The 19285-nt window shown below is 42.1% G+C and overlaps 1 pseudogene; it reads left to right on the forward strand.

The window, feature by feature from the left end:
* The first annotated feature begins 15961 nt into the window (after positions 1-15961).
* Positions 15962-16470, forward strand: LOC134734846 (vacuolar protein-sorting-associated protein 25-like; annotated as a pseudogene).
* The last annotated feature ends 2815 nt before the right edge of the window (positions 16471-19285 follow it).

Below are 19285 nucleotides of genomic sequence, written 5' to 3' on the forward strand. Positions count from 1 at the left end.
ATTCTATATTTTCTCTAAGATTGTGGTTTGTCTTTTCAATTTTTTATTCATGTCTTTGACATGCAAAAAATTTTAGTTTTAATGAAGTGCAGTTTATCAATGTTGTATTCTATGGATTGTGCTTTCTTTCCTAATCCAAAGTCACTAAGAGTTTAGACCTAATTTTTTTTCTAAAAGTTTTATAGTCTTAGCTTTTACATTTAGGTCTATGATTCATTTTGAGTTAATTCCTCGTGTATATGAAGGGTCTAACAATGTTTTGTGCATGAATGCCCAGTTATCTCAGTATTTATTGAAAAGACTATCCCTTTCCTATAAATTGCTTTGGCACCTTTGTGAAATATCAACTGACATTAATTTCTGGACTCTTAATTTTATTCCATTGATATATGTCTTTTCTTATCCCAGTATCATGCTATGTGATAACTAGCATTAGAGCAGTAGTTCTCAGCCAGGGGGTGACTTTGCCCTTCCTCCCTTCAGGGACATTTGGCAATGTCTGGAAACATTTTTGATTGTCATGACTGGGGGTAGGGGGTGATTCTGGCATCTAGTGGGGTAGAATTCAGGTACTTCTTTTTCCTGAAAATGGGCCACTGTTTCCTGTTTCTTTGCATATCTTGTAATTTTTTGTTGAAAACTGGACATTTTAGATAACATTATTGTAGAACTCTGGGTTCTGATCTCATCTCTGTGACCCAGGGAGGTGATAGTTGTTGCAACTGCTGTTCTGTTTGTTTAGTGATTGGTGTAGACTAATTCTTTGGAGGCTCTTTTCCCCATGTTGCACAGTCATTGATGTCTTTGCTTAGTTTTATAAAATCTTGTTTATATTTTTTAAGCCTGGCTTCCTAGGAGTCAGCCCTGTGTCAGTATAGTTTAGTGGTCAACCAGTGATTTGTCAGAGGTTGTACCCAAATACCTTTGGCTAGGAAGGGCTTCTGCGTGTTGCCAGTGGATCCATGTGTAAGCTGGAGAACACATTCGAAGTTTATGCAGTTTACAAGTCTTCCCAGCTTTTACTTCACCCGAGGCCTTATGTCTAAGGTCTCACATTTAGTCAGGAATGTTCAGAGGTAGCTAGGGCTTTCTCTGGTTTCTCTTAAATTGTGCTCAACCTTGCTCTTGCATTTATCCTTCCATGCCACCAGAGATGTGTGGCAAGTACGCTATGGCTGTTTCATTCCGCGAATCTCCCTGTTAAATTTATGGCTTGTCTGTCAATCTTTTGCTTGCCCCAACCAGAACCTCAGGCTAACTGCACTGGCCTTTCCCATTCGTTTGCTACTGAGATTCCTTTCGTTTCTAACAATGCCCAGGAGCACGGAGTTTTTCTGCATTCTACTCCAAATCAGGTAACCCTCACCGCCTGTCCTGCCCTGATAGAGCTGCCATGCTGATGGAGCTGGAAGGGGATGAGAGCAGCTCTGGGCTAAAACATCACAGACACACTGTTCTTTCCTGGTTCGGGAGTTTTTCTTGGATAAATACTTCTCATTTTGTTGTATGCCTTTGGTCAATTTCCAGAATCTAAATGGTTGGAGTTTTTTAATTGTCCATTTTATTCGTTTTGAGGGAAATGATTTGCTGAGCTTCTCACTCTGCCATTTGCCATTCCAGAAATGAATAGATAGATGTGTATATAGATACCTTTATTCATATTCTTTATAAGTTCCTCTACAAATTTCAGCCTTTATTTTTATTTTTGAGACAGAGTTTTGTTCTTGTTGCCCAGGCTGGAGTGCAGTGGCGCGATCTTAGCTCACCGCAACCTCCGCCTCCCAGGTTCAAGCAATTCTCCTGCCTCAGCCTCCTGAGTAGCTGGGATTACAGGCATGCACCACCACAGCTGGCTCATTTTGCATTTTTAGTAGAGATGGGGTTTCTCCACGTTGGTCAGGCTGGTCTCGAACTCCCGACCTTAGGTGATCCGCCCGCCTTGGCCTTCCAAAGTGCTGGGATTACAGCAGTGAGGCACTGTGACCGACCTATTTCCAGCCTTCTTAAAGCTTTACTCTTCCCATCTGAAAGGCCTTTATCCAATTCCAGCAAAGCCCTACACGTCTTTCGTGTTCTCACAAGACTAAAAGCTTTCCCAGAACCTTTCCTGATTTCCCAAACTTTGAGTGATTCTTCCGTGTTTGTACATCCATAGTTTGTTCATAACTTCTACAGCTCTTCACATTCTGCCTTATAATAATTATCTGTGGATATGTCTTTACCTCTTCTATTAGGTTATCAGCTCCTTAAGGATATAGACAGTATCCTAGTCATCTTTTTATTCCTCTTAACAACAAATTTACTGAATAAACACCCTAGTTCTCAGAGGCCGATACTCTTTCCACCAGGCCAGGCTGCCTCATTTAAGGGTGATTGTAGTCCATTACTCTTGATTCTGAGTTTTCTATCAATCAAAGCTTCATCAAAACCATACACACTAAGAAAAGTCTACACCTTATAAAAATGATATGGCATGTATTGCTTTCTTTTTCTGCAAATGTAGAAAATACACAGCAAACAATGATTCACAGAGTGTCGGGAGGACCTAGTGTCAGGGATCCTTAATTAGTAAAGAATCCAAAATTGTAGTCCTTGGTCTTCCCCTGACTGATCGGTTGTAAGGCCTTAGGCAAGTTATTCAACTTCTCTGGACCTCAGTTTATTTTCTGTAAAACGGAACTGGACTAGAGAACATTGGAATGTAATTCGTGAGATCATTAATATAGTTATTCCACACATTTTTTGAGCTTTCACCTACTGTTTGCCAGAAGCTTTCATAGGCTTCAAAATATATATAGAAATCAAAATAAAATCTGTACCCTCAAACAGGACTGGCTTGCTTAATATTGTGGCTTTCAGTATTGTATGGGTAGAGTACTATCCTAATCAAGCTTAACATAGATTTGGGAGGGAGGAGGATAATGAGGAAAGTAACTGACACTGGAACTGAATTTTAAGAGGTAATTGAATTTGAAAACAAGGGGAAAGGGAGCTATTTGATAAGGCAAAGATACTTGACGAACGGACCAGGACTATGAGATCCAAAGCACGGGTAGGGACACTGGCCTTGAACTTGAACAAGGACATCCATTTTACTGAGAGCCATAAGACAGCTCTCTCCTGTAGCTCTTAAAGGCCTTGAGTGGGGGTCCAACAGGGGCACCTACCAAGATCCCCAAGAGTGATTCTCCCTTTTAAAAGTCAGCGTTCAATCCTCCCCCAGTACCAAAGAGCCCATAAGATGCAAAAGTGAATGTTACTTAAAATGAGGTTAAGGGACTCCCCTGGGAATAGCTTTCAAACATACTTATCACTCATCAAAACTTCGAACGACTCAAAATGAATTTGGTGTGGGCTCAGTATTTTGAAGCAGTTCAGCAGTAAGAGTCTAGAAATTTATGCCACTAGAGGGCAGTAGTATGTTTCTCCCCTCCCTCTCCTCCCTCTCCTCTGTCTCCCCTCTCTCTCCCCTCTCCCCTCTCCCCTCTCCCCTCTCCCCTCTCCCCTCTCCCCTCTCCCCTCTCCTTTCTCCCCTCTCTCCCTCGCCTCTCCCTCCCTCCCACTGTCAGCTGGTTGAAGTCTGGGAGGCTGGAGATACAGGGAAACACCTTGCTTAAGTTTGTCAATACACCCTGCCGCTGGCTGACAGTAGGATGCCAGGGTTCTTGGTTGTTCAGGCAAGCCTACGATACCAGTGTGTTTGACTCCAGTGTGTTTGATCTGAGCAGTTGAAAGAATGCAGTGACCATTTTTGAATGGAGAAGATGAAGATCTAGGAGGGGTGCAATGATGAATTTGTTCTTGAACATGTTAAATTTTCATTTCTTACTAAACATCTACCTGTTTACTGAGAGTAAGTAATTAACTATGTGAACCTGGAATTCAGGAGAGGTCTGGGCTGGAGATACAAATTTGGACATTTGTCAAGGTATAGCCTGTAGACTTGAGATCCCTTAGGGTAAGCCACTTAGAGGTTGAGAAAAGAAATCACCCAAGGGCTGAGCCCTGAGGCCATCCAGTGTTTAGAGGTCTGTGGGATAAGAAGGGAGCAGAGAAGACCAGAGAGAGCCAAGGGACTCGGGGGAAAACCCAGAAACCAAGGAGGAGGGAGTGAGCCGCTGATGGATTAAGTAAAATGAGTCCTGAGAATTGGATTGGGTTTGGCAACGTGGTGATGACTGGTGATCTTGACAAAAACTGTTCTGTAGAATAAGGGGGCAGAAGCCGGCTCAGAGGAGGTTCAAGAGGAAATGGAAGAAGAGGTAGAGACAATGAGTGTAAACAACCCTTTACAAGAGTTTCACTTGCGATGAGGAGCATAAAAACAGGTGGTAGCCAGGCATTAGAGACAGAGGATCAAGAAGAGATTTTCTTTTGGAGGGCGGTATTACAATCTGTTTCCATTCTCACGGGAATACTCCCTCAGAGAGGAAAAGTTTGGTATTGCAACAGAGAGGATAATTGCAGGAACCATGTCCTTAGGTCGGCGGTAGGCGTGGCCTCACCGGAGCGTTTGGACAGTTCCCTCATTGTAACCGGAGGGAAGCTGAGCACCAGGAAGAGAAGCAGGTAGTACGAGGGGCAGCACAGGGGAGTTCTCTTCTGATTGCTTCTATTTTCTCAACGAAATAGGAAGTAAGATTATTAAGAGTGGGAATAAGGGAGAAGATGTCGTCATTTAAGGCGAAAGAACTTGAGAAAAAGGATAAGAAATAGTTTTATAGGAAAGTAGCAGTCTGAAGGATACGGAAACTGCCTGTTTTATTTTCTGTCAAACTGGACTAATGTTACCTGTGGACTCTCTACCAACCCCCCCACTGAGGACAACTTGAAAAGCCAAATAAAAGCAAAATAAAAAAGCAGTAGCTCGCACCTGTAATCCTAGCACTTTGGGAGGCCAAGGCGAGCATATCACCCGAGGTCAGGAGTTCAAGACCAGCCTGACCAACCTGACAAAACCCCATTTCTACTAAAAATACGAAAATCATCACGGTGTGGTGGCACGCGCCTGTAATCCCAGCTATTCGGGAGGCTAAGGCAGGAGAATTGCTTGAACCCGAGAGGCAGAGGTTGCAGTGAGCCAAGATTGCATGACTGCACTCTAGCCTGGGCAACAAGAGCGAAACTCTATCTCAAAAAAAAAAAAAAAAAGAAAAAGAAAAGAAAAAAAGAAAAAAATCTTAAAAAGAAAAATCTTTTAAAAAGCATTGAAGAACCAAAAGCCTAGTGAAGGATGACCAGTAGGAGGAATGAACCCAAAGAAGTAAACTGCCCAGCATTCCAGGCTACCTTGACCTGAAGGCGTTTGTTAATAAGGAAGAAACATCCAGGACACTGAGTTCCTCAGCTGTGCCCGGAGGGGAGCATCGAAATCAGCCACCCACCTACACTCCCAGTCCTTTTAGGCTCACCTTCGATTCATATGTCTATGGGATGCTCTAGGAAGAGGAATAAGGCAGAGCCTCTGCCTTATAATCTGCTGGGTTTGAGGAAGGGGAAGTCAGGCAGTTGTCCCTGGAGATTGGATTGTTTGTTTTATCTTATCCGCCTTAGGACGCAGAAAGCAGTACGGAAAAAGGAGAGGACCCCCGATGAGGACGGAAAAGAATGCAGTGTATGGTAGCTCATGCCTGTAACCCAGCACTTCAGGAGGCTGTGGTGGGAGGACTGCTTGAGGCCAGGAGTTTGAGACCAGCCTGGACAACATAGTGAGACCTTGACTACAAAAAATAATAAATTAGCCAAGCGTGGTAGCTCACACCTGTAGTCCTAGCTACTCCGAAGGCCGAGGCAGGAGAATTGCTTGAGCTATAACTTCATCTGCAGTGAGCTATGATCGTGCCTCTGCACTCCAGCCTAGGCAACAGACTGAGACCTTGTCTCTAAAAATGAAGAAGATAGACGCAGAGTGGGAGCAGCAGTAGGGTCGTTCAGGGATTCTTCACGCAGGACTCCAATCACAGCACAGTTCTGCTAACCTCTGGGAGCAGGGAGCTACAGAGAGTAGCAGTCCCCACCTAGTACCCCAAGATCTTTTATCTGATACTGCACTTCAGAGGTTCCCTGTCCTCACAGGGAGGTATCAGCGTAGCCCCCCCACATTGTTCTAGCCTCATCACCCACCACTTCCTGCTTCCCAACTCACACTGTTCCAGCACCAAAATGGGTGAGTGGTTCAATTGGCTGATGGGGAAGATAAATAGACCGGGCCACTGGAGCCAGAGGGACAAAGAATGTACACATGTGGGGTGTACATGCAAATGGAGAAGGGGGAAGATGTGAAGCTGGCATTGTTTGTAGGAGTGCAAGGATCTATGGGTACATGTGTCACTGTGTGACCAGTTAGAGAGGTTATATATCACAGGGGTTACTGTCGTGGGTGGCCCCCAGCCCTCTCTGCTGGAGTCCCACCCCACTTGACTATGCAGCCAGGCTAACATAATGGAGACCAGCAGAAAGCCCTGTACTCCTGGGCTTAGCAAAAGGCACTTCAAGCGAGAAAGAGCAAGGCCAAAGGTAGCCAGCTGAGCCCTGTAGGACCAAAGCATCACCCACCTCCTATTCCCAGTCAAGGCAGGCAGCATCACTGAGGAGACAGCCTGCTGAGGCTTTGGACTGTCAGCGTTCTTCAGTGCAAGGAGCAAAAACCAACTCTGGCTACTTACATAAAAGGTGTTTATGGAAGGATATGTGGAGGCTCAGATAGTCTGTAGAAAGTCAGAGGCCTAGGCTTGAAGAATAGGCAGACAGCAGGGGTTTTAGAGGCCAGGCCACAGAAACCCCCAGACAGGGGCCACTTCCAGACAGCCCCATTGCTGGACCACCCCAGACCTGTTCTTAGTGTCCCCTTGCTTTACAGCCTCATGTGAGCTTTGAAGTTTGTGTTTAGGTGAACAGTGTCTGTTGCATATTCACTGTATGATCTTGGGCCACAACTATAACATCTCTTTCTGAGCCTCAATTTTTTCATCTGAAAAATGGGATAATTATACACCTATTACAGAGTCGTTGTGAAGATTAAATAGATTGTCCCACATGGCATCACTAGGCCCGACCAGCTGAGGCTCAGACCATCCTTCCTTCCAGAACAGTTTGTCCTGTTGGACCAGAGTCTAGAGCAGAGGAGTCTAGGACTTCACTCAGAATCACCACTTGGCTCCAGCCTTACTCAACACCTTCCAGCCTACCACGACTTTTGTAAGTGGAGGGTAGTTGCCGCATGTCCTGTGAAGACTATAAATCTCTCTACACCTCAGGCTCTTCTCATTCAGCTTAGCAATAACACCCTTATAGGTCAAGCCCTTCTAAAATGCCAGGCACTCTGCTAATCACACTGCAAACATCATCTCATGTATTCCTCATAACAAACTGAGGGAGGTAGTAGCATCACTCACATTTTCAGGTGAGGAAACTGAGCCTCAGAGAGGCTAAGGGGCTTCCCCACGGTTATTCGAAACAAAAGCTTGCACTCCTAACCACTAGGCAATACCACCTCTAACAATGGCTGGTTGAGTCCGCCTGTGGGCCCAGCCCTCACCACTTCAGCTTAGAATACGAAGCCAACCATCCCCGTGAGCCAGTGCCCACTGGAAATGTTACAGGGATCCTTCACTCCCCTGCAGAGCTTGGGGGGCCTCTTCTTCCACAGCTTGGTCTAAGTTTGTTGCCCGGGCTGGGTGAGTTTTGCTGGAGCTCTGGGCTGCCCCACAAGGGTCTGCAGCTGACCGGGACCTCGGAAGCCTGGCCAGGCCACCCTCCTGGCTCCCAGGAAGCAACACCAGAGGAGGAGGAAGTCATGGCCTTGAGGTTACCCTCTGCCTGGGGTAGGGACCAGGGTGGGCTGCAGCTTCCAGGAGCCGTGCAGGACCAGCTCTTTTCGGCACTGTCCACAGCGCAGTCCCTGAAGACGTCAGGACTGAGAAGAACACTGGAGACTGCTGGAAGCCTCCCGAAGGCATGTCTGGCAGGGATATTCTCCTGAAAGGGCACCCGTGTGATGCAATCCGCAGTTCCCTCTGGGCATTCAGGGCCTCAGCACTCTTCAGACCAATACTGGGAAATGGCAACGCTGTTTGTGGAGAAAAGAAGGAAGCAGCTCACACCTGGCTCCATTAGAGATGGCACATTTTATTTTGCCCCTTTGATGAAATGTTTCCAAGAAACACAAAGTGAAACATGCTGAGGGTTTGGTATTTTTCCACTTGACAAACATCTGTGATTTCAAAGGCACATGGTGCTCCTCACATACTTTATTCCTTTCCTTCTTTATTCATCCACATTCACTGTCAGCCTAGCTCAGGAAGAGGGCACTGAAGATCACCTGTGCATACTCAGCTCAAAGTGCGTTTCTGGTGTTGTGGGGAGGCCCAAGGGAGACGGCTTGAAGAGGTGCAGCAGCCTCATTCACCCAGAGCCCATGGCTTGTTGTTCATGGGCCAGCAAAGTTTCTTGAAAAGTAACAGCAGGGAGCAGAATACTCCTTGGCCTCTCCAGGAGCCAGTGGATGCCAGAAGAGACCTTGGTTGATATGGTTCCTGATTTCCCTGCAACACTGGGAGAGCAAAGGCTGCAGAGAGCCCAGCCACAGCCACTCAGCACACCTTAGCCACACAGTGATGCTTCCCAGAGCTTTCACTTTCTTGGACTGAAGAACCACAAAACTCCTCCTAAATGAAACTAGACGTTTTTAATCATCTAGCTTGAGGGGGACCTAGAGATCATTTCTGGGTGTACTTTGCAAATTCAAAAACTGCAAAGCGGGGAGGGGCTTTTAAAAAAGTCATGCAATATTTGTTTGTTTACAAATCACATTAGTAATCATTAGTGCTGAGTTACTGTAGGATTTACAATGATTCATTGTATTTAGTCCCTACCATCCAGAAGCTATCAATATATTGTCATTTCTACTTTGTTCTCAGTCTGCTTTGAAGCAGGAAAATTATCTAGAAAGAGCTTCATTCCACTTAGTCTTTTTGTAAATAATTTTAAAATCTGGTTTTTGTTGGTGAAAGTGACTCATTTAACAGTTAAGCTAGAGACATTTTTGGCTGGAGTGAGTGTAGCCATTGTGGGTTTAATTCAATTCGACAAGCATTGATTGGGCATCTGTTCTATGGCAAGGACTAGGATAGACACCAGAGGTGCAGAGGTGACTGAAAGATGGCACATGTTCTCAAGAATATCACAGCAGTCTACACATACCCAAGCTGCAAGGTGGACTCTGTGCTATAGAACAGGCCTAATGTGCTGTGGGCAGAGAGAGTTGGGAATTAGGAAAGCTTCATGAAGAAGGTGGCATCAGAGAGTTAAAACACTGCTTGCAACCCCTTCTATCTATGGGTCCTATCTTTCTTTTTCTCTTCCAAATCTAGTCTGTTTATTAATTCATGTAATCGTGTAATTCACACATTTGCCAAATAGTCATTAAGCCCATGATGTCCCAGGCACAGTTCTAGACATGGGAGACACACTGGTGAGTAAGACAATTTGTGTACTTTTAGTAGGGCAAGGATGGATGATGATAACTTACAAATGAATAAACAAATAGAATGTCAATTGTAATGGGTATTGTAAATAAAAGTAAAATAGTGTGAGGTGTACGAACAGTGAGTGCGGATGGGGAAGGCATGTGTATCCTGTAGTAAACATAGTGTTAAGGAAGGCCTGTCTAAAATGGAGATATTTGTGCAGACGCCTGAATGGAGGGACAGAGGGAGCCACGGGAGTTCTGGGCTGACAGTATTCTTGGCAGAGGGAAGGAGTGGCAAGCACAAAGACCTGAGGCAAAAACACATGTGATGGCCCAGGATGGCAGGAGGACAGCGATGAGCAGAAGGATGGGGAGAGCTAGGCTGGAAAGACAAGCAGGGGCCAGATCATGAAGGCCAAGGTAAGGAGTATGGATTTTTTTTCTAAGGGTGGTAGGAAGCTACTAGAAGCTTTGAAGGGAGTCATATGATCTAATTTGTATTTTTGAAGATTATTACGGTTTTGGGGTTTAGAATAAACTTTAAGAGATCAAGAAAGGAAGCAAAGAGAACTTGAGAAATATTTCCCATTTGAGAAATGAAAAACACAGTTGACATTTCTGATATAGGGAAAATAGAGGAGTAAATCTGGGGAAGGAGGACTTCATGGACTCAATTTTGGTCATAAGTGTAAAATGCTCACCAGCTATCTGAGTGGAGATTTTGAACAGGCAGTAGGATATTTGAGTCTGAAGTTCAGGAAGTAGTCAAGAATACCCATTCCACCCAGAAGGCAAATTAGATAAGGACTAACAATAGTTCTTTAATATTCAATACCCAGGAAGTTATTAGAACCTTTCTTTTTTTGCCATAGTAACATTCATAGAATGACAGAGAGGTAAAAGCCAAATTGTGGGGGTGAAGATAGTGAGTATAGATTATTCTTTCAAAAGAATCAGATTTCAGCTTTGTTAATTCTATTTTTTCTTTGCTTTCTACTTCATTAATTTCTACTGTTTATTATTTACCTCCTTCTATTGTCTTTAAGGTTTCTGTTCATTTTCTTGAAGTGGAGACTTACCTGATTAATTTCTTCTTTCCTATTACAAGTATTTAAGGCTTGTAAAAATTTGTTTGAAAGGTTTCTTTCAAGTATTTGCTTCTAATGTTGAATTTGTTTCAAATATTTGGAAAAAAGGTCAAATATTACATATGCTGCTTTCAATAAGCTTTGGTATGTAGTGATTTCACTATCGCTTACTTCTAAGTATTTTTAAATTTTCGTGATGAATTCATCTTTGACCCTGCCTCCTGTCTTTATTTCAAAAAGGATGCGATTGCAAAGATGAGTTTACTGCAGAAAACCAACAAAAATGACAGATTTGAATAACAAACAAATGGTAATTCTAGGAATGAAAAACATAACCACTGAAATGAAAAACGCAGTCAATAGATTAAACAAAAGATTAGACACATTGAAAGAGAATGTATCCACAGTGCAGGAAATAAATATAAGAATAAATAAAAATGAAGGAGAAGTTAAGAGCAAAGATATTAAAAAGTCAGAATTAAAATATTCTAAACAATACTCTGAGTTCAGGGCAGGAGCACTGGAGCTGAATCTTAGGAGAGGAATGAAGATGTGGATTGACTGCAAGACTTTATGATAACCACGTACAGTCAACTTTGCAGTAACCACTAAAAGAATAGAAACAGCATGTAAACATTCCAAATCTGTAGAGAGAGAACACAATGAAGTGAAGGAAATAGCTTGGTAATTTTTATAAAAGGCAAGAATGAGGAAAGACAGGAATGATCAGGCTAAGGTGAAACAGTGATGTGCTATTTATGTGAGGCATAACTAAATGATAAGAATATGGAAAAGTTAAGTGTCCCATCCCACACAAATTGAGGGGTTCAACATAAAAGAGACATGATCAGACTTGTGCTGTAGGAAGGTGATACTGACTGCAACCACCTGTAACGTGGGATGTGCACTGTAGGAGGACAAGATGGAGGCCTGGGCTTGGGAGCTTTGAGCTAGCTTGGGCCTGCTCTAAGGCTGTGGCAGTGACAGTGGGGATAGGCTGGGTGGGCTGGGGAGATGAAAAGGCCATTTCAGTTATGCTGAGATAAAGTTAAAATGACAGCCACTGGCCTCTGGTCTCAAACAGGGAAATCAAAACCTGGCCTGCATTGTGAACCCAACATCAAGGGTTTGGGAATTGTGTAAGTCTGACCTTTGTTCACTTCCAAGTGATGTCATCAGTTCACGGGGCCTCTGAGCCTCCTAATCCTACCGTTGAGGCAGGTGGCTGTCAAGCCGTCATGTTGAAAACCTGCCTCTGGAGTTGTTGTTTGGGGCTCTGCTCCTTCAGAAAGTAGAGAGAGAAACTCACACTATATCTGAAAACTACCAGCCCTCATGTTATTCCAATAAAAATAATCTCTTCCACTTAAATAAAGCTTGCTTTGTTCAGATGTTTGCTCTCACAAGTTCTTCACAACTTGCCATGGGAGGAGATGCTATTATTTTATTAGGCTGTGCGGATATTATTTTTCACATTTCTTTTTACTGAGAGGAGACAGAGATCCAGAGAGTTGATATAGTTTGCCCAAGCTCACCCAGTGTCAGTGGCAGAGCTGAGGGTGCAAACCAGGTTGTCTGGTGTGGGCTCAGGCTCTCTGTGCTGTCAGGTTTGAACTCATTTTGGTAATAGGAGGGAGTCAGGAGAATAGAAACTGGCCAACTCCAGCCTATATTTTCATCCTCTGCCACCCACTAGTCTTCCTCCTTCTTTATGTAAAGAGTGTTTTTTTCCCCCAACAAATAAGAAAATTTTGGGATAAATATAAAACCCTGCATTTAGATTTTAACAGTAGGTTTCTCAAGTTTAAGCTGGAGGAGGCAGTTCCTGAGAAAATGAACAATATCCAAATAATAGTAGTTCCTTAAAGAGAAAATAGAGGCAGAAAAGAAATAAAAAAAAAATTCCCAGAACTAAGAAAAACACGACTTTACAAATTGAAAGGACTCTCCAGTACCTATCACAGAAAAAAAACAGACTGCATATCTGAAACTGTGGCATTTCTGAACACTATGAACAAAGAAATTTGGAATGCTTCTAGAGAGAGTAGGGGGATAAAAAGTTCATATAAAAATGTTCAGGAATCAGAATGGATTTGGATTTCTCAAAAGTAACCCTGGAAGCAAGAACATGTGGACCATTGCTTTCAATATTCCGTGGGAAAATGATGTTCATCCTAGAATTTGTATTCAGCCAAATTATCAAGTGTGTAAGGAGCATAAAGACATTTTCAAGGCCAGCACGGTGGCTCACACCTATAATCCTAGTACTTTGGGAGGCCAAGGAGGGTGGATCACCTGAGGTCAGGAATTCGAGACCAGCCTGACCAATATGGTGAAACCCCCTCTCTACTAAAAATACAAAAATTAGACGGGAGTGGTGGTAGTCCCAGCAACTCGAGAGGCTGAGGCAAGAGGATCACCTGAGCTGGGGAGGTCACGGCTGCAGTGAGCTGTGATCAGGCCAATGTACTCCAGCCTGGGAGCCAGAGCAAGATCCCATCTATAAATAAATAAATAAATAAATAAATAAATAAATAAATAAATAAATGACATTTTCAGACAAGCAAGGTCTTAAAAAATTTACCACCTAATGAGAGATGGCTACACTAAGATCAGTATTTAGCTGAAACCATAAGTCACTATTGAATGAATGAATGAAATGGAATGAAACCCTGAGACACATGAGTAAACTAGAAATTTTATTTTTAAGGCTTACTTATTAATATAATTTTATTATTAAGTTTAAGAGGTCAGTTTTTAAAATTTGTCATTAGAATTCACTAATAATAATTTGTCATCACTTCAATCTGCTGGATTACTCCTGTGTCATTACATTTGTCATATAAATAGAAACTTTGAACTGAGGCTGGTGAGGACACAAGCTGTTTTTTAGTATCTTCTTGCCAGTACAAGGCACACTAGCGGTGATGTTGCTCCCAAATAATTAATCTTTTCTTTTCTCCATAGTAACTAAGGTAATGTTTATTTCCCTTTCAACTCCTACTTGAAGATTTGATTGCTGGTAAAGATGCTATTTGAAGCATATTGAAGTTTTGTGCCATCTGAATATTTCAGAAGGAAATTTCAAATTTTTGCCCTCACATACATTGTGTATTTCTTTAATCCTTGGATAAACAAGGGTGTAAATAAAGTAATGTAACTAGATTTCAGAATAGCAATATCTACAAATTTCCATCTGTATTTAAGATTTCATCGCATGCATATCAGTGTCAGCATCTTTTCTTAAGTAGAATGAAAGGTGGGTCTTTCAATAAGGATAATTCAAGAAAAAGTTATCCTCTCAAGATCCATGATTTTGATTACTTCTCCAGCAGAGTCCAGCATATGAATTGATTTCTCTCCAATCAACCTTTGGGCATTAGCAAATCCTGCTAACAAGTTGTCATTATTATTATTACCTGAAGCATACAATATTAAGGTATTTTTAAAAATCAAGCTATTTTTAAATATGTGATGGCTGCTGTTCCATCTTATTTTAACATCTCATGTAAGTAAATAACAAAACAATTTCAAAGCCATGCAGGTTCTCTTTAAACCAGAATGAAGAGAATGGCTCACTATCTTCATGCTTTGGCCTGTAATTCAGTTAAAATATACTATTATAATTACATTTTAAATACACAACTTAAGGATGTGTATAAAATGTTTTGCTTGTGATTCCTAAATCACTCGTTACCTTCACCACGTTTTTCCCATGGTCAATCTATAGATCTGTTTTCTACTTTATGAGTATGTCTGTCAGTTTCACCATTCTCTTGGTCAAACTGCCTTACCCTGATCTCCCACCTCATTTCTTTGCAAGCATTCATCACTAATCCATTGTATTCTTGCTTTGTCACCCACGCTGGAGTGCAATGACACGATCTCAACTCACTGCAACCCCCGTCCCCCGTGTTCAAGCGATTCTCCTGCCTCAGCCTCCTGAGTAGCCTGTAGCTGGGACTACAGGCACATGCCATCACACCCAGCAAATTTTTGTATTTTTAGTAGAGACAAGGTTTCACCATGTTGACCAGGCTGGTCTCAAACTCCTGACCTCAAGGGATCCACCCTCCTTGGCCTCCCAAAGTGCTGGGATGACAGGCATGAGCCGCCTGTCCCGGTAGTGACAGTCTTTAAGAACAAAGTCTGTTTCTGCACATCCAAATGACTAATGTTCAGGATACAGAAGTAGCACATTAAATAACATTATTAAAGTTTCTACTTCTGGGAATGCTTTTTGCAGACCAACCCCCCCACCAAAAAAAAAAAAAAGTTATAAGAGCAAGACAAAAGACAAAAATAAATCTCTTTAAAGACATTACATAGCTATTAATAGATACGGAGTCAGTTAGAGTTAGGTGGCTAGACTTCAGTGGCGAGAATATCAGAGCAAAGAAATACATTTTGAGATAAACCCAGAATTCTGCAGGGCTTTTTCCTTGAGGCATTTGCCAATTTAAAAGCAGCACAGGGCTGAGAAGCTAGGAAGCTGGGCAGCAGCAGACACTTAAATAAGGCTAGAAAGCTGAGCAGAGCTTTCAGCAGTCTAACAAGCCTAAGGAAACAAAAATTAGAGTTCAGGTTTCACCAAGAAAAGGCCCCAGTAAACACTCTAGACCTCCCATTAAGACACCCAGAAGCTATACTCTAAGAGGTAAGGTAAGCCAGAAATAAATGACGTTCACAGAAGACTAAAACCTAGTCCCGAACCAGTGTAATCCCAATGTGATTAATAGGGGTTAATATGATCTGCTCCGTCTCTACTTCCCTCCCAGAGAGTTATACAGCAGAAGAGAGAATTCATCACCAGGAAGACAGACTAACTGAAAATATCCATCCTAAAGTTCAGGGAGAAGGGAAAAAAAGAGATGGAAAGTACAGAAAAGACCATGAGACATATGTGATACAGTGATGAGGTCTAATATATAACAATATGTAATAGTCTCAGAAAAACAAAAAGAGAATGGGGCAGAAGCAATATTTTAAGAGCTACTAACCAATACTTTTCTAAAACTGTGAAAAAAAAATTCAGTCATCAGATTCAAAAGTTCTATGAGGCTGGGCGTGGTGGCTTATGCCTGTAATCCCAGCACTTTGGGAGACCAAGTCAGGTGAATCACTTGAGGTCAGGAGTTCACCAGCCTGGCCAACATGATGAAATGCTGTCTCTACTAAAAAATATAAAAATTAGCTGGACATGGTGGCACATGGCTGTAGCCCCAGCTATTTGGGAGGCTGAGACAGGAGAATCACTTGAACCTGGGAGGCAGAGGTTGCAGTGAGCCGAAATCACGGCACTGCACTCCAGCCTGGCGACAGAGCGAGACTCTGTCTCAAAAAAATAAATAAACATAAATTAAAAATTAAAGGAAAAAAAAGTGGGATTTCCTGGGCTATTATGATGGTGATGAATTTCAAGTGGTTGTGGCAGTATCGCTTCCCACCCTTTACATTACAGCTGAATGTGGCCACTTGGCAGAAGCAGCTGGCCATGTAGTGTTCGTTGGTTCTGTCCATCTGCTGCCTGCACAAACAGTCCAGCATGATGGTGATGGATGCTCAGGAGATCCTGCTCTTCAGCAACATCAAGCTGTGGAAGCTTCCTGTGGGATCAAGCTAGGTTGTATTAGAGGAACTGAGGAAGAATGGGAACTTACAGTGGCTGGATAAGAGCAAGTCTAGTTTCCTAATCATGTGGCGGAGGCCAGAAGAATGGGGAAAACTCGTCTATCAGTGGGTCTCCAGGAGTGGCCAGAACAACTCTATACTTAGCCTGTATGAGCTGACCAATGGGGAAGACACAGAGAATGAGGTGTTCCATGGACTAAAGGAGGCCTTCTGTGGGCTCTGCAGGCCCTACAGTAGGAACATAAGGCTGAGATCATCACCATCTCACTCAGAGACCAGTGATGGCTGAGGTGTCAGGTCCATCTGTCAGAGACCTGCTTCCTTTTATTTTCTATCTCCCAACTTTCCAGGGCTTTCAGGAGGAGACAGACTCAGTGGACCCACACATTGAACCTGTGAATCCAACAGACTCAAAAGGGCTCCAGTCCTGAAGCCTGGGACCCAGGGGTGGGTTTCTCATACCCCACATATCTGTCCCTGGGATAGGGTGAGACTGAGGCACTCGAGACAAAAATGTACTTCTTCAAAGCTTGCCTACTTCCTTTCTTATCCTAGACTGCCTCTGAGCCAGGGTCTGTAAACCTAACACTTTATGTGTGGTCACATGCGTAAGTTCATACACACATGCACCTGCACATGCTTCTGTCTCCTCCATCTTCTATCCCCTTAGCTGCTGTTGCCTCCCTTCTCAGGCTGCTGCTGGATCTTTCCTAGGGAATGTGGGAAGCCTGGCTGCAGGCAGCCGTCCAAGCAATAGAAAGATAGGAGGCCCATGGGCCTGGCACTGACAGGCAGGGCCCAACATTGATTTATGTTATTAAAGTCTCAACTGCCCCCACTTCAGACAATGAAAACTGAGCTATATGCTGCTCACAATAAATTCAGTTGAAATATAATGATTAGAAATGTAAAAAGTAGTAAGAAGGAATAAGGTACGCCATGGAAATACTAATCAAAAGAAAGCAGATATAACTATATTAACTTCCAAAGCATGACAAATCGTATCTCCATTGCATAAAAGAATATAATCAGGAGTGTTTTTTAATATCTTTTTATTTAATCTGGAATTCATAGCTTGAACAAATCTCAAAAATCCATCATCTTTTTTTTTTTTTTTTTTTTTTTTGAGACAGAGTCTCACTCTGTCACCCATGCTGGAGTGCAGTGGCAGGATCTCAGCTCACTGCAACCCCCGTCTCCTGGGTGCAAGCAATCCTCCTGCCTCCGCCTCCTGAGTAGCTGGGATTACAGGCACCCGCCACCACGCCTGGCTAATTTTTGTATTTTTTTATTAGAGACAGGGTTTCACCATATTGGTCAGGCTGGTCTCAAACCCCTGACCTCAGGTGATCCACCCGCCTTGGCCTCCCAAAGTGCTGGGATTACAGGCATGAGCCACCTCAACCAGCCAAAAATCCGTCATCTTTAATTACTGAAAACTTATCATAGTCTATTGCAACTCTTTGAACAAGTATATTATTTACATTTTTATCCTCCAAAGACTCAAAACTGAAAAAAACTTAAAGAACTCTTGTGATGTCTGTTACTTTGATATTTTATCAGCAAGAAAAATATGTTTTGTTTACCTCAGTTTTTTCTAAAATTGTGAAATGTATTATTTGTATCTTTGTTATGTCTACATTGAAGATGATTAATCATGGATGATGTTGTACATGGTTTTGGAGTTTTTTCTTTTCATGAAATGTTGAGAGGACAAAGCATATCCTCACAAGCCATGACAAATTTCTTTGAAATACTTTTGGCCTAAAGGGAAATAATGAAAAGTTAAATATAGTTTTTAAAGTTTATTTTGTTAGTGTTTTGAGTGCTAGTACCTCAAACAATTCTGTAATGATGTGAATTATGATATAATCTAATCTTTGTTATTCTTCCTTGTATCATTTAGTTTTTAATTAACATTTTATTCAAAAAGGATATGAAGTTCTTCCTATGTTTATGTCACGAATCCACTCTTTTTTAACCTTCAAATCAACAGACACTCTTTCCTATATATTCAGCTATTTGGATGTTTTTAATAATTGTTTTCATATGTAAAATTGCTCATTAGTTTTTGTAGTATTTCAATTTTTTTAATAGTTTGAGGGGGTGCCGGTGCAGGTTCGCTTCATGGATATGTTGTGTAATGGTGAAGTTTGGGTTTCCAGCGTGTCCCTCACCCCAATAGTAAACACTGTACCCAAAAGGTAATTTTTCAACCCTTACCGCCTCCTACTCTTACCACTTTTGAAGTCCCCAGTGTCTGTTAGTTCCTTCTGTATGTCCATGTGTACCCACTGGTTAGCTCCCCTTATAAGTGAGAGCATGTAGTATTTGATTTTCTGTTTCTGAGTTATTTCACTTACAGCAATGGCCTCCAACTCCATTTATGTTGCTGCAAAAGACATAATTTCATTTTTGTGGCTGCGTAGCATTCCATCGTGTGTGTGTGTATGTGTGTGTGTGTATGTGTGTGTGTGTGTGTGTATATATATATATATATATATATAAATACACACCACATTTTTTATCCAGTCATCTGTAGATGGACACTTAGGTTGATTCCATGACTTTGCTATTGTGAATAGTGCTGCAATAAACATATGAAAAACTATACCATGCAAACAGAAAACAAAAATGAGCAGGACTAGCTATACTTATGTCAGATAAAACAGACTTTAAATCAATAACTGTAAAAAGGACAAAAAGGTTATTATATAATGATAAATGGTTCAATTTAACAAGAAGATATAACTATCCCAAATATATATGCACCCAATACCGAAGGACCAAGATCTATGAAACAAATACTACTAGACCTAAGAAAAGAGACAGCAATGCAATAATGGTGGGGAACTTCAACACCCCACTGACAGGACTAGACAGATCATCAAGGCAAAAAATCAGCAAAGTCTTAAACTGGACTCTAGGCCAAATGGACCTACCTAATAGACATTTACAGAACATTATACCCAACAACTGCAGAATATACATTTTTCTTATCTGAATGTGGAACATTCTGGAAAATAGACCATATTCTTGGCCATAAGGCAAGTCTCAATAAATTTTTAAAAAATCATATAAAATATCTTTTTAGACC

Source organism: Symphalangus syndactylus, chromosome 12 (assembly GCF_028878055.3).
Source record: "Symphalangus syndactylus isolate Jambi chromosome 12, NHGRI_mSymSyn1-v2.1_pri, whole genome shotgun sequence".
NCBI classification, from domain to species: domain Eukaryota; kingdom Metazoa; phylum Chordata; class Mammalia; order Primates; family Hylobatidae; genus Symphalangus; species Symphalangus syndactylus.